This window comes from Manis pentadactyla, chromosome 4 (genome assembly GCF_030020395.1).
Source record: "Manis pentadactyla isolate mManPen7 chromosome 4, mManPen7.hap1, whole genome shotgun sequence".
In the NCBI taxonomy this organism is placed as follows: Eukaryota; Metazoa; Chordata; class Mammalia; order Pholidota; family Manidae; genus Manis; species Manis pentadactyla.
In genome coordinates, this window is record NC_080022.1 from 143229034 (window position 1) to 143242970 (window position 13937).

At 43.0% G+C, this 13937-nt stretch overlaps 1 long non-coding RNA gene across 2 annotated transcripts in view; it reads left to right on the forward strand.

Moving 5' to 3' along the window:
• Window positions 1–2878, forward strand: part of LOC130683461 (uncharacterized) — a 67206-nt gene extending 64328 nt beyond the window's left edge. The window contains exon 3 of one of the 2 annotated variants that reach the window (XR_008997218.1): window positions 1084–2878. This is a non-coding gene — a long non-coding RNA (uncharacterized LOC130683461). The remainder of the gene's footprint in view (window positions 1–1083) is intronic. The other variant, XR_008997219.1, reaches the window with a different exon arrangement.
• Window positions 2879–13937: the final 11059 nt, after the last annotated feature.

Genomic DNA, 13937 nt, shown 5'->3' on the forward strand with positions numbered 1-13937 from the left:
ACAAATACTCTCTGGCTCTTACTTTGGATTCACATCCTTATTCAGGACATAGGGAAGAATCAGTGTTGGCTGATTCCTCATGGAAGGAAAAGGAAATTATTACATCTCTTTTGTGTGATGGACCATTTCCAAGCATTATTGTGTTAAGCCCTCACAAGGACCCTCAGAGGTGAATGTTATCACACTTATATTATAAATGAGAAGATTGAGGCTAATAGAGTATTGCTGTTTGCTGAAGATGAAATGGATGCTGAGGGCCAGAACTAGGATTTGAGTCTACACATTTGGATCTCCTTGATTAACACTAGACAAAATCCTCCAGTGCTTGAGAAATCCCTTGGATATAGGGTAGTACCTTTAAGGCTATAATCTAATTGCTAAAATAAAGATATATAATGATACATAGCATATTACTTTAATTCAACAACACTTTAAGGAAGGCAGTTATATCCCCCATTTTACAGAAGAGGAAACTGACGCATGAAACACACCCACATTTTAGGTCCCACAACTAGTCAGTGGAGAAGCCAGGATTCACACCTAAGCAATCTGGCTCCATGCTTTTAACTGCTAAGCTATGTTTTAGCTGGGTTAGAACCCCCTGAACCTTATTTCCACCTCACTTTACCCTCTAGCAAAACAAATCTTTTCTATCTCTACACATGGTGCTCTGCTGGTCATATTTCTTTACCACAGGATGGCCTTCCCACATCCTTTGGATAATGCAACTCTGCATAGCGACCACCTCCTTCAGGAGGCATTTGGAACGTGCCGCCGGACAGGCTGCGGTGCCAGCCTTCTGGCCCTTGGACCCACCTCTGCTTCAGGACTGTCACAGGACTCATCCTGTGGCACTGGACCCAGCCCCTTGGCTCCTTGGATGGCTGAGGCCATGAGTTACTCCTCCTCATGCCTCAGATCCTTGCATGGGACCTGGCACAGAGTAGGGACCCAATATATTTTAACAGAACACCACTGAGCAACACAATGGAATGTTTAGAGTGTAAGAATGCAATATTTAAATTGAATCAGTGAATTAAGTGACGTGTGGCCAGAAATAGGCTTCTCTTTCTTTCTATCCAGCAGGTAAGATTAATCCAAGTCTGATGTAGCCTGATCATTCAGCTCCCCCCCCTGCCCCCATGAGTCTCCTCCTTTGGCCTTCCCAGCTGCCCTAAAGGCAGGTCTGGATGGAGCAGGACTATCCAGAATTCCTTGGCTCTTGGGTAATGAGGTGCTAGCAATATGCTCTGCTTTCCAGAAAGCCCTTATTTTGTTGGAGTCCTTTCATTCCTGAACTTTCCCCAAAGGAAGCCAAGTGGAGGCTGTAGGGCCAGAGTGACGGAGGAGGATGGAGAGAAGCTGGCATGGCTGAGAATTCTCAAGCCTGGTCTTCTCTCTGCTTCAAGAGTCTCTACTGCAGACCCTGGCACCCATGACTGCCCTGGTTGCCCCGGCCTCTGTGACTGACCACTCTGGGGAGTTCTGTCTCACTGACCCACTGATCTTTCCACCTCAGGCCTTGAAGCTGCCTCGCAGGTTTTGGGGGGAACTTTCAGATCCTGGATGTTTGCTCTTTGCCCATTTCTCCAGCAGCCTGCCTTCATAACTCTTATTATTTCCTCTTATGTTTGCATACAGCTCTCTGGCTACAAAGTACTTCCACATACTATGTTTTTTTAATCCTCCTTCTAGTCCTGTGAACTGGTATATCATACCCTAGATGGTGTGTCTGCTAACAGAGGGAAGCTCCTGTTTGAACTCAGACCTCATTATTCCAGAAGCTATATCTTTCTATTATTCAACGTGGAGAGAAAATTCAAGAAGAGATCCCACATTCATCTCTTAGCTATTTGTGGACACTGGCAAATAAAACATTAACATTTACTACACTAAGTGAAGTCCTAGATGTCTCTGAATTTTTATAAGAATTTTCGCTTTGCAACCCAATTTTCAAGTTGTTATTTCATCTGGTCCTGAAAACAGAGAAAAGAAAGCATCTGTCCCTTTTCTCTGCATGGCACCCATTTTGCACTGCCCTCCTCTTCTTCTCTCTTTCTTTTCATAAGAATATCCTGCTCTCCTTGCCAACATGATTTGTTTAGGGATATAGAAATACGGTCTACACCGGACCAGTCTGTTTTCCCGGAAGCTTCTGCAGGAATTTTTGGAAAGACTTATTTCTCATTGGGAATAAACTATGGATGTGGGGTCTTTTCTTCACATGGAAAAACGCTACCTGAGAACTGAAGAGAACAACAGAATCTTACCTATTTTGACTGAACCCTAGGATCTGGCCTTGCCTGACTTTTGTATTTTTCTGGCCTTTTTAATGATATAAATTAATGAATCAACACATTCCTTTTTCCTTAATCTTGATTAAATTGGGGTTTTTCTCACCAATTCCCAAAGTACTTTAATTTCTACTTAAAAGAAATCAGAGAGGTCATATAAATCTGTAAGGATTTCATAGCTGACAGTGGTATACATGATGCTGCAAAAAATTCTTCTTTTAGAAGATAGTATCTCCTTTTGCTAAAGCACAGATACCTCAGCAAGAAGATATATTCATGAAGGTCAACGCAGAGCACTGAACTGCGCACTTTACCTGATGTATTATGTGTAACCTTTCTTGACAGACAGGTGACCTTGAAACTGAGTAATTCTCATCTGGCTCCACCAGGTGGTTTGGCCCAGACCCAACATTGGTCCCCTAGCCTGACCTTGGTCATATCTGTGCCTTTTATGATTGGTTCAAGGTCAGGCAGCTGTTCTGTTAGCTCTGCACACTCTTTCACAGCAAGGCTGATACTGTGTATACGTGGTCCTTCCTGCCTGTGCAAGGGCCCATTGCTCAGAGCCTCCCCTCAGGTCAGGCAGTCTGCTCCTCTTTCCCCCACACCTCTGCCGTCTGTGGACATGACTCCCTGGGCTCTCGTAGGCCAAGGGATGGGTGGTTTCACAGCTTCACAGGTATTTTGTTTTGGGGCAGGCTGTGGGCTGACAAATACGTCTGAAGCTGTGTCGGGAGCACCCACTTCCATATCAAGTCCAGGGCTATTCTTGCACAGGTTTCTAGAGAAAAACTATTTTGGAAAGTGGGTGTACAGGCTCAAATATTTTTTTAAATGAAGAAAAAAATCAGACTTTCCTTCAGAGTCCTTAGTTTCTCTGACTTTTATAAGACATTATGTCCCTCCTGCTGCTATACCAGGCAGGAGCTAGCATTTAAAAATTAGCTCCAATATAGGCTTCGGGTTGATTAATGACTGTGCATTGAGTCCCCTATACAGAATTTTATTGTTGTTAACAACCATTTGATCAATAAATATGAGAGATGCCCTCTCAAAATAATAATAATAATATAATAATAATAATAATAAAAGTATGTACATGCATGCATGTAAAGATAAAAAAAAATTGGCTCCAGACACCCTGACTGTTCTTACTGCTTTCGTGTTGAGCCACTTGCCAAAACTCGCCCTACATCTTGGAACATTTTCCTGATTTCCCTGGTATCTGACAGATGCCCATCACTGTGCTACTTGCCAGCCTTTTTAGTGTCCACTTCTCATGCTATGATGTAAGAATCTGAGTGCATCCTGATAAAATGCGCCACAGAGTGACAAGCTAGAGCCCTCAGCTGTGGCCCTGTGGTTTGTCTTCACACAGTTGCCAATATCTCATTTCCGTGGTTGCTGTTCCAGTGGTTGCTGCTGGCTTGGTTTTGAGGACAGTTCTGAGTTTTTTCCCTTGGTAGAAATTCGGATTGTGCTTCTGGTCTTGGTGTTCGCCCTACCCAGCCCTGCCATGCCCAGTCCATGGCAATCCCTGTTCCCTGTATTAGGCCAAGTTCTCCCAGAATAGTGTTTATTTTGTTCACCATGGCTTGGTTCTCAGTAAGAGTTTCCTAGTGGGGAAGAATTGCTGAATGTTTGCTTTAGGAATAGCCACGCATTGGTCCAGGGTTCTCCAAAGAAATAGGGGTGTATGTGTGTATATGTGTGTATACATATATGAGAGAGATTATAAGGATTTGGGTCATATGATTATGGAGACTGAGAAGTCCCAAGATCTGCATTTGGCAAGGGGAACCCAGGAGAGCCAGCGGCGTAGTTCCATTCTGAGGCCAAAGTTCCGATCTGAAAGCTGCAGGTTCCAGACCCAAGAAGGGCTGGTTTATCAGGTCAAGTTTGAAGGCAAGAAAAGAACCAAAGTTCCAGCTCACAGGCACTCAGGCAGGACTTCCCTCTTATCCAAGGGAGGGTCAGCCCTCTGTTCTCTTCAGGGCTTCAGTTGATGCGATGGGGCCCACCTGCACCAGGGAGGCCCATCTGCTTTATTCAGCCTGCTGATTCAAATGTGAACCTCATCCAGAAACACCCTCACAGACACACCCAGAGTAACGTTTGACTAAGTGTCTGGACACCCCATGACCCCACTGAGCTGACACATAAAATTAACCATGTGCATGTGCATGGTGATGAGGCCAGTAATACTCCTTTCTGTGCACATTGTACAATGCGACCTGCAAGACACTTGAACCTTTTTTTAAAAAATCACATCATATCATCAAAACCAGGCACCAAGATAGGACTTCCCATCATCTGTTCACATGTGAGGAAACTTAAGTGCAGGGAAACTTAAATACAAAGTTCATTCATTCATTTTCCTTCTATGCATCACATACTGTACCAGGCACCAGAGATTCAAAAGTAAAGTAAAAATCAATCCACCATCAAATGGTACCACAAGAGTTCAGGAGGCATCGGCTCTGGGTTGGGCTGCAGCTGGCTAGGCTACAAATGGCAGAGCTTGAGCTGCGTCTAGAAGAATGATAGTAGAGGACAAGGAGTTGGTTGACAAATCAAAGGTGATGAGAAGCTTGAGAGAGCAGTTATATCACCTCGGGGTTTGCGGGAGTTATGGGGAGGGCTGAGGGCACGGTGTGGGTCCTGACATTTGGAGGAAACTTTCAAAAAGTGGCAAGATGAGATAAGCCGGGCTTCTGGCTGAAAGAGAGTTTCAGAGTTCCCAAAACTGTCCTGGTTGCCCTGGGAGCTCAGTCAGCAGCCCAGGCTTCTTTTCCCTCTTGCCCACCTTTCACTTTGGATTCATAAATGTCTTGCATGACGTCTCCTAAATATCTGACCAGTCTGTTTCCTTCCCTTCCTTCCATGGCCACTTCTCTCATCCAGGTGCTTCTTACCCTGACTCATGCAAAAGAATTCTGCTTCCCTTTCTACCTCCTCCAAGCTTGTCCACACCCAGTCACCAGCAATCCTTCTAAAATGTGGAGGAGAGCAGAGAATTTGGAGTGTGCATCATATATATTAGAAGGTCTCAGTAGGGTGGGGAGATTTCCTTGGGATGCTCCAGGCATTCCTGGGTCCCTAACTGTAATCCCATATGATAACCCCCAACAATTCCCTTTAATCTCCAACAGTGAAATTACATGAAATGTAGATAGAGTGCATGGCACAGAGCCTGGCATATTATTTCGGGTTCACTAAGTGATTGCTGTCTTAATTACAGATTTCCGTTTTGCTAGTTTATTATTTAAGGGCCCTGATCACCTACAGTTTGAGGTTTTAGAGTCCCACAGCCTTTTGTGATCTGGCTTCAAACCTGTGTTTCCCTCCCATCTTCCATCCATCAGCCCCACCCCTCCTGTTCTAACCATACCAAAGAGCCTAGTAGTCACTTGGTTCATCATGATGGTTCAGCGCTCCACGTCTTTGCACATGTTTTGGCCTTGGGCTAACCTTCTTGCAGTCCTGTTTTATTTTGTTTTGTTTTCCATTGTTTGTGGGAGGTGATGGGAAGTCTCATACTGTATCATAAAGAACAATTCAAATTGTACTCCCCGAAAAGCCTTTCCTAATTGCTCCAAGCAGAATTAACTACTAGTCTCCATGTCACCATTCTACTGAGGGCATACTGGTCATATATAAGACTGTTTTACCTACTGATGTTTTCTGTATTTGATTTTATGCCTGTCTGCCTTATTACATGGTGAACTCTGCTGAATAGGCAGTCATTGATCACCATGGAAATGCTTTATATCAATGAGGAAAAATGATCCATATTGGCTAATGGAAGTAGAATAAGATACATGAATGAATGTAGAAAAACAGTATATAGACAGACAGAACATGAGAAAATAAGGAAGGGGAACTGCTGTATGTTTATGCCCTTTTGATCACAAAGTGAAATCAGCCATACGTGTGCACAGCATTAGTCTGGAGGAATCAGAAAGTAGGTATAATGCAGCTGTCTCCTGGTGTTGGAACCACCCTATGATAACGATGTTGAAATAAGGAGCCCATCCACACATTAATGAAATCAGTACCAAATACAAGCAGCCAATGTTCTGCTTTGGAAGCTGGTCTAGGGAGGTTTTCAGCAAGGATTTATGCACAGAGAGGGGCTGAGGAGAACTTGAGCTAAGTGTAAAGGGATTTACACGGGGCCAACAGTTTCAGACTCTTTTTGGGTAAACCGCTGGCTATAGTTGTAATTAGTGCAAATAAGGAAATAAATGTTTGGGGAGTTCTCAAGCCCCAAATGCTTCACCCAGCACCACGGCTACGTGCAGGGACTTTGGGCTGGAGGAACTCCTTCTCACGGTCCATGAAGTTACTTGGGCTGGGAGCACTTGCCGTGGCCTGGGGCTTATTTTCTCTCTCAGTATCTGGACCTCTCAGAAGAGAGAGAACTACAAAGTCGAGTCAAAACTTCTCATCTTCACGACTCTCTAACTTAGCTCAAAGACAGGCTCAGAATAGGTACTTAGTAAAAACAGAGAGTTTTAACTGAGCAAATGGTAGAAAAGCTAAGACCCCAAATGTGCAGAGTCTTACATAAAGAAATACCTACCATTTACAGCACTGCTAATTATGACAGTCTGAAACGCTTTACATCTATTGACCCATTTAAACTTATTTAAGACTTAAGCAATTATCTCTGTAGGATGGGCATGATTATTCCTATTTTTGTGGATGAGGAGACTAAGAGTGTATGGAACTTGGTCAAGACTTAGGTAACAGCCAGTGGCAGTAAAGGCTCAAATTAAGTCTGTGTTTCCCAAGCCCTTGTTCTCTTGATAGCCATTAAGGATTATATTATCATCATCATAAAATCAGAGAAAGGATAATGTGAATGTGAAGGTGAGGTTTTAAATTGATGACAGTCATCCCTACTTTTCCATTTTATTTTGCTTCTGCCTTATCAATCCCATAAAGAAATTGACTGAAAATCACCTACTGAGAAGTAAAAATGAATCCCCAAAATGCTTGAACTCTAAGTAGATATTTATCTATTAAAATCTATTAATTTTTCTCTCACATGTGCCTGAATATGTGAAAAATCCTCTTGTGTAGAGAGAACTGGTCAAAGTGCTACTGCAGCCTAGTGGTTAAGAGAGCAGGCTTTAGGATCTAAGAAGATCTGAATTTAAACTGCACCTGTGCTGTTTCCAAGCCCTGTGAACTTGGGTAGTTATTTCATTTCTCTGAGCCTCAGTGTATGAATGGGTAAATGGGTATAGTAGTGTCTACCTCACAGGATTGGTGTACAAATTCAAGTTTGAAAAATACATATGACATAGGAATATGGACACAGACTATAGTAAATAAATGTTCCATCTGAGCTCTTACTATTTTATTATATTCAAGATGCATATAGACATCTGCAGCAGGCAAAGGAGGGTCTTAGGAAATATTAATTAAAAAATCAAGATTTAAAATTGCATCCTTGGAATGATCGAAACTATGCAAACATTGAGAATGAAAATAGAAAAAAACTGAAGGGAAATCTATCAAAATTACTTAAGAGGTCACCTTTAGAAGCAAGGATTTCTTTTCACCCTTCTATATTTGCTCAATCTTCTGTGATCAGCATGTAATATTTTATTAATGGGGAAATTTTAATTTTGCATACTTTAAAAAATTGTGTGATTGTATCACCTGAATCCTTAAAGGAAATGAATCGAAAATTTGAAAAAGTTTTTGCCAGCAAAGTGTTTGTTTGACTAAGTGTAAGCAAATGTGTCTGGCAAATAGTTCACTGTGACTGCTGCTTAGCACCTCCCAAGCATCCTAGAAAGCTGGAAAATGCAAATTCATCTCCAGGCTCAGTCCCCCTGTGGTTGAGCTAAGAAATCCCTGGCTCTGAAGGAGGCTGGATGGGTGCCACATTCTTGTTCTGACACGGTTGAGTCTAGAGGAACCAAAGCTCGCTGAGCAGGAATAGTCCTGCTTTCTCAGTACCAAAGGCTCGAGCAGCCATTAATTAGGCTGAGATTAGCTTAAGTACAGTAGTTAGTTAATTGCAAGTTTGACACAGCACTCCCTGTGTCGCAGCAGGCAGGCTGGAAGCTGAGCCAGAACAGCAGGCAGATTTCCAGACACATGGCAAGTGCGTCAAGCGGAAGTGGATGTTAAGCAAGGATGGGGAGGACGAGGGTGGTCCCTCCCAGTTTGGGAGTCCTAGTATGGCTCGGCTTGAATCCTGAATAGCTCTTTTAAAGAGTCTGGGTTGCTAATATAAGAGGACTTGCTGGAGGCAGTGGTGATGCCAGACTAGAATTCTGAATATTGAGTAGGAAGGAGCCAAGAAGATGGTTTAGAAGACTTTTGAGATCATAAGGACCAGTCAGAGACTCGGATGCAAAAAAGGCATTTGGGGAACAACACGAAGGTAAGAAGATTAGGGATGGAGGGCAGTGGGGGAAGGGCTGGGGTAGCAAGAGAGATGTAAGAAGTTAGGTTAAGAGGAGACAAGGTGTGCAAGGACAGATGATTAAGAAGGGAACGAGAATGACACACTCAGTCCTCCAGGGACAGTCAGAGGAGAGGGACGTCTCTGCAGGAAGGGCAAAAGGGAGGGGAAGAGTCTATCCAAGAATTAAAAATATTCACCCATTCAGTCATTCATCCATCCATCCGTCTGTTCACCAGTAAAAATTAAGCATTCACTCTGTGCCTGGCAGGGAAAGGGGAAAACGGACTCAAAAATGGATTATCACAGCACATTGTGATTAGAGCTGTAATAGGCATTCATATGAGATGATATGGAAGCAAGGAGAAAAGAGGCAGTTGGAGAGTTAGGACAGATTTCATGTGGGATGTGGCATATAACAGGGTTTGAAAGGATGAGCTAAAGACTAATCAAGAGAAAAGGAGGAACATCTCAAGCAGAAGGAAGAGGAGAGCAAGGCAGCTTGCGTTTGGGAGATGAGAAGCAATTGCAAGAAGATGGGGGATGGATGGAAGACCAAGAGAAAGGACGAGGAGGGGTTGGGATGGGAGGAGTGTGGATTCCTGAGCCAGGATTGGAAAATAGCCTGCAGACCAGTAGTCTCCATGCTCTTCTGGTCATGTGTATGATCAATTAATAATTTTGAGTATACCCCCCATACTCATTCATTCATTCAGTGCAACATTACTGAATATCTGTTATAGACCACCCTTCTTCCCATAACTATAGCCCAGGTTAACTTTCCCAGATAGTATGCAGAGGGAATCCTTTATCTTCTTGCCACATTTTTATATTTATATATTCTATTATATGTGTGTGTGTTTACACACACACATATGTAAAATATATATATATATAAAATGTAAATTATATACCTATAAACATTTTAAGGACCTCTTCTGTATTATAGACACAATTGTGTGATTTCTCCAATTAACAGAGCTTAAACCACGGGCTAACTTCATTTCCTGCCCAATAAATAACCCTTGCCAGTTTTTGACCGCTTTTACCTAGGAAATTCACTGGCATCAATTTGCTCATCTCTGTGTTATGTCCCCAGTGGAATGAGTTTTGATACATGGCAGTGATCTGATGACCTGATAAAATGCCCTTTGCACAAAAAAGTAGATACTTTTAGAAATAAAGACAATGTAATAGTTACTGGATCCTTATTGAGGTCATATATTATCTTGAGTGTTTTGCATGTACTCACTCAATTAATCTTCACAGCAACCTCCATGAAGAAGATTGATTGTTATCACCATATCTCAGGTGGGCAAGTTGGGACACAGGAAAACTGAGCTATTGCCCAAGGTTGCTTACAATACCGTAGTAACAGGTTTTGAGTTAATTAACTTTGGTTCTAGACCCCATACCCTTGATCAGTGCATCTTATCTACATGCACCATAATTACAAGTGGCATGCATCAGGAGTTTACTGTGTACCAGGGACTCAGTCAAGTGTGTGAAGTGCATTAGCTCAGGGAGCTCTCAAAACCCCCCAAGGGTAGAGACATTTATTATCACCTATTTCACAGATGAGGAAACTAAGCCTTCAGGACATTAACTAACTTGCTGCAAAGCCCTATGCAAGTCAATGGTTGATTGACTCAGAACCCAGGTAACTTATGCCAAAGCCCATGCACAGAGCCCCGTGGCTACAGCGTCCCAACCCCGGGGGAGGCCTTTCCTTTTGTTTCTTGCAGAGTGCTGCCATGACACTTGGGGCCCAATGTAGGTTAGTCATTGCTACCATTTGTAGACTTGTTACCATCAGTTAAGAAGAGAAAGGCATTGTCTCCAACAAGCATTGGATGCTACCAGATGCCAGGCATCAAGCTAGTATTTTATTAAACATTATTTTACCGAATATCCTTGACAACCTTCTGAGGGAGAAATTATCATCCAGCTTTCATGTGGGAAATAGCCCATGTCAGTGAGTAGGCTGAAAGGCATTAAATGACCTCCTCAGGGTCATGTAGCTGATAAGAGGAAGAAGCCAGACTGAGACCAAGGTTTCCCTAATTCTAAGGCCCATTACCCAGGGAACTTCTGAGAGCCATCCCTGGGTGGTTCCTCTTCCACCTGGGCCCCTCTTGCCCCTCTTGTCACACAGACATTGCTGTGTCCCTGAGCTGCCCGGGCTCCCAGAGAAGGCCCATCAGTCATGTCCACAGTCCAGGTGACAGTAGCTCTCTCCTGCTCTCAGCTGCAATCTTCCAAGAAGGAGGGTTCATTCCCAGAAGGAGGATTTACACCTTCAGCTTCATCAAGCCAGCTCCAAGATGCAGTGCTCTGTGTAACCATGTCTTCCCCATTCATCTTTGTCAAGGTGAACAAAGCTTGTAAATTCACACTGCTTAATATTAAGCTTCCCCATCTCTCTCTCTCTCTCTCTCTCTCTCTCTCTCTCTCTCTCTCTCTCTCTCGCTCACACACACACACACACACACACACACATGCACACTCTCTCGCAAGCACCCATACTCATATTTCCTAATGACAGCTATGTAAAACACACGGTTTTTCTCACCATACTGTAGTGGTCAAAGCTATGGAGTCAGTAGCTAGACTATCTGGGATCAAATACTGTCCCTAAAGTTTACTAGCAATGTGATCTTGGGTCCCCTTTCTATGCTTTAATTTTTCTTACTGGCAAAATATATAGAGAGAACTTCTTCTCTTGCAGTGGGGTTACATCCCCATAAGCCCATCATAATTTGAAAATACCAGAAGTTTAAAACACCTTTAACACAGCTAACCTAGCCTACCTTCGGTATGCTTAGAACACTCACATTAGCCTACAGTATGGCAAAACACCTAACACAAAGCCTATATTTTATAATTACATGCTGAATATCTCATGTAAGTTATTGGATACTGTACTGAAAGTGGGAAACAAAATGGTTGTCTGGGTACAGAATGGTTGTCAGCGAATCAGTTGTTGACCCTCGTGCTGGCGGGGCTGGCTGGAAGCTGCAGCTCGCTGCTCTGCCCAGCACAGTGGGAGAATGTCCTACTGAATTTCACTACCCCAGAAAACGATCCAAATTCAAATTTTGAAGTGCGGTTTCCACTGAATGTGTATCACTTTTGCACTATTGTCAAGTTGAAAAATGAGAAGTTAAACCATCGTTTGTTGGGGACCATCTGTATGTTAGTACCAATCCCATAGGGTTGTTCTGAGGATCGAATTACCACATGTAAAGAACTTGAAAACATGTGCCTATAGCATATTAAATGCTCAATAAATGTCCACTATTTTATCACATCCATATCATCACTGTCATCACATTATTACACCTCATTTCTGAGTATGTCTGCTTCTCAGGAGTACTTCTTCAGCTAGAAGCCTGGGCCACATGTCCTGGGAGGTGAGCATGAGCCCAAGGGTGGGCCTTACTCTTCCCAGAGAGATCCCCCCACCCCCACATAGCAATGATTTTCATTTACTGAGCAACCTATTTTATGTCAGGCACTGTAACAGATCTGTGTCTGTTCCTGCGCCCCTACCCCCCACCCCCTAATCCATCCTTTGCTCATCCCTTGCTCAAAATCCCTCACAAGGAGGTTGTATTTCCCAAGATCCTGCATCAACTGGCTTCTGGCTGGGTGTAGCCAATGGGAAGCATGGATGCGAACCTGGAGGGCAGGAGGAAGGCAGAAGCTGGGTGCCTCCATCAGCTATTGCTATGTAATAGCAAAATTCAGTGGCACATTCGGGTAAACATTTACTTCGGGTCCCGTGCCAGTGGATCGGTTAGGGTAGCTCTGCTTTGAGTTATAGTGGTTGAAGGGCATGTGCTTCATGCTTCAACTCTACATATTATTTGGGGCACCTCTACTCCACATGTCTCTTATTCTGCAAGAACTGGTTGGCTACCCAGGGCATGTTCTTTGGCAGTAACAAAAGTGCCAGTGAGCAAGTCTGACTAGGCATGCACATTTTAAGCCTCTGCTAATGTCATGTCTGCCAATATCTCTTGGCCAGATCAAGTTACATGGTCAACCCCAATGTCAGTAGAGTGGAAAAGTTTACTTTTTCACATAGTGGTAGGGGCAGGGAGTATCTTTAGTTATTAAGTGATCTGTCACACTGGAGTGTTTCTTCCTTCACTCTCTGCCTTGTCTCTGCGTGTGGCTGTACCTCCTTAATGACTCCAGCTTCCCCAGACAGGCATCTTTGGGTTCCAGCTTCTGCTGATGTCTCTGACCCTCGTGCCCTGTAATGCTGCCCCTTCTGTTTGTCCCTCCAGCCTAGAGCTGGTAGCAGCTTTCTGCTTTTTTCTGATTTCTACTTTGTCTTACTATCTCCTATTTTTATTAATTTTTTACTTCATGTATTTTTCATAATGAAAGCTCACACAGATTTCACAAAGTACTGAATAATTCTCAAGGAATGCTAATCTCCCTCTCATCACAACTCCCAGTCTTTTTCCTCAGAGTTGGCACTGTCGACAGTTTTTCTCATTTCATCCAGAAAATTTCCCAGCCACTCTTATAATGTAAACTCATCACAGCTCTGTGCGGAAGGTGATGTTATTCACATTTTACAGATGAGCAAAGTGGTCAGTGTGAAAATTTGGGAAGGTTGCTGAACCTTTCTGAATCTATACATCCTCATGAAATATACAAATTATAATAGTAATTAGGTCTAATGTCCATATACTGAGATAATGCACAATATACAGGGGAATGCTTAGCACAGTATATGGAATATCTCAAATATTCCATAAGTTTGGTAAGTAATAATGATAATATTACTATAGTAGTAATTATTATTATTATATTTCTCAAAGTCATTCAGAGACTTAGTGGCAGAGCTGGTCTCAGAGCATGTCTTCTGCATTTTCTTTTAAAATGTAGCCATTCTGTAGGGAAGGATTGGGGTTTCTGAGAAAAATTTCTAAAGGCTTCGTCACTCTCCTGGACCACTGAAGGAGAAATGAAATAGCTTCTGTCAGCCCTCATTATCCAGACTTGTTGGCCTTTCTTCAGCACGGTCAGATGCATCTTTAAAACGTCAGACAATAAGTCCTCTTTCAGAAGCCTCCCCTGAAAACTCCATTCCACCATACTCCTCTTGTCAATATTACATTAGCCAGCATGCATATGTTGTCAAACTACAAGTGAATAAGACTTCCCAGGCATCTTGCAAAAATGCACATTCTTGGGAA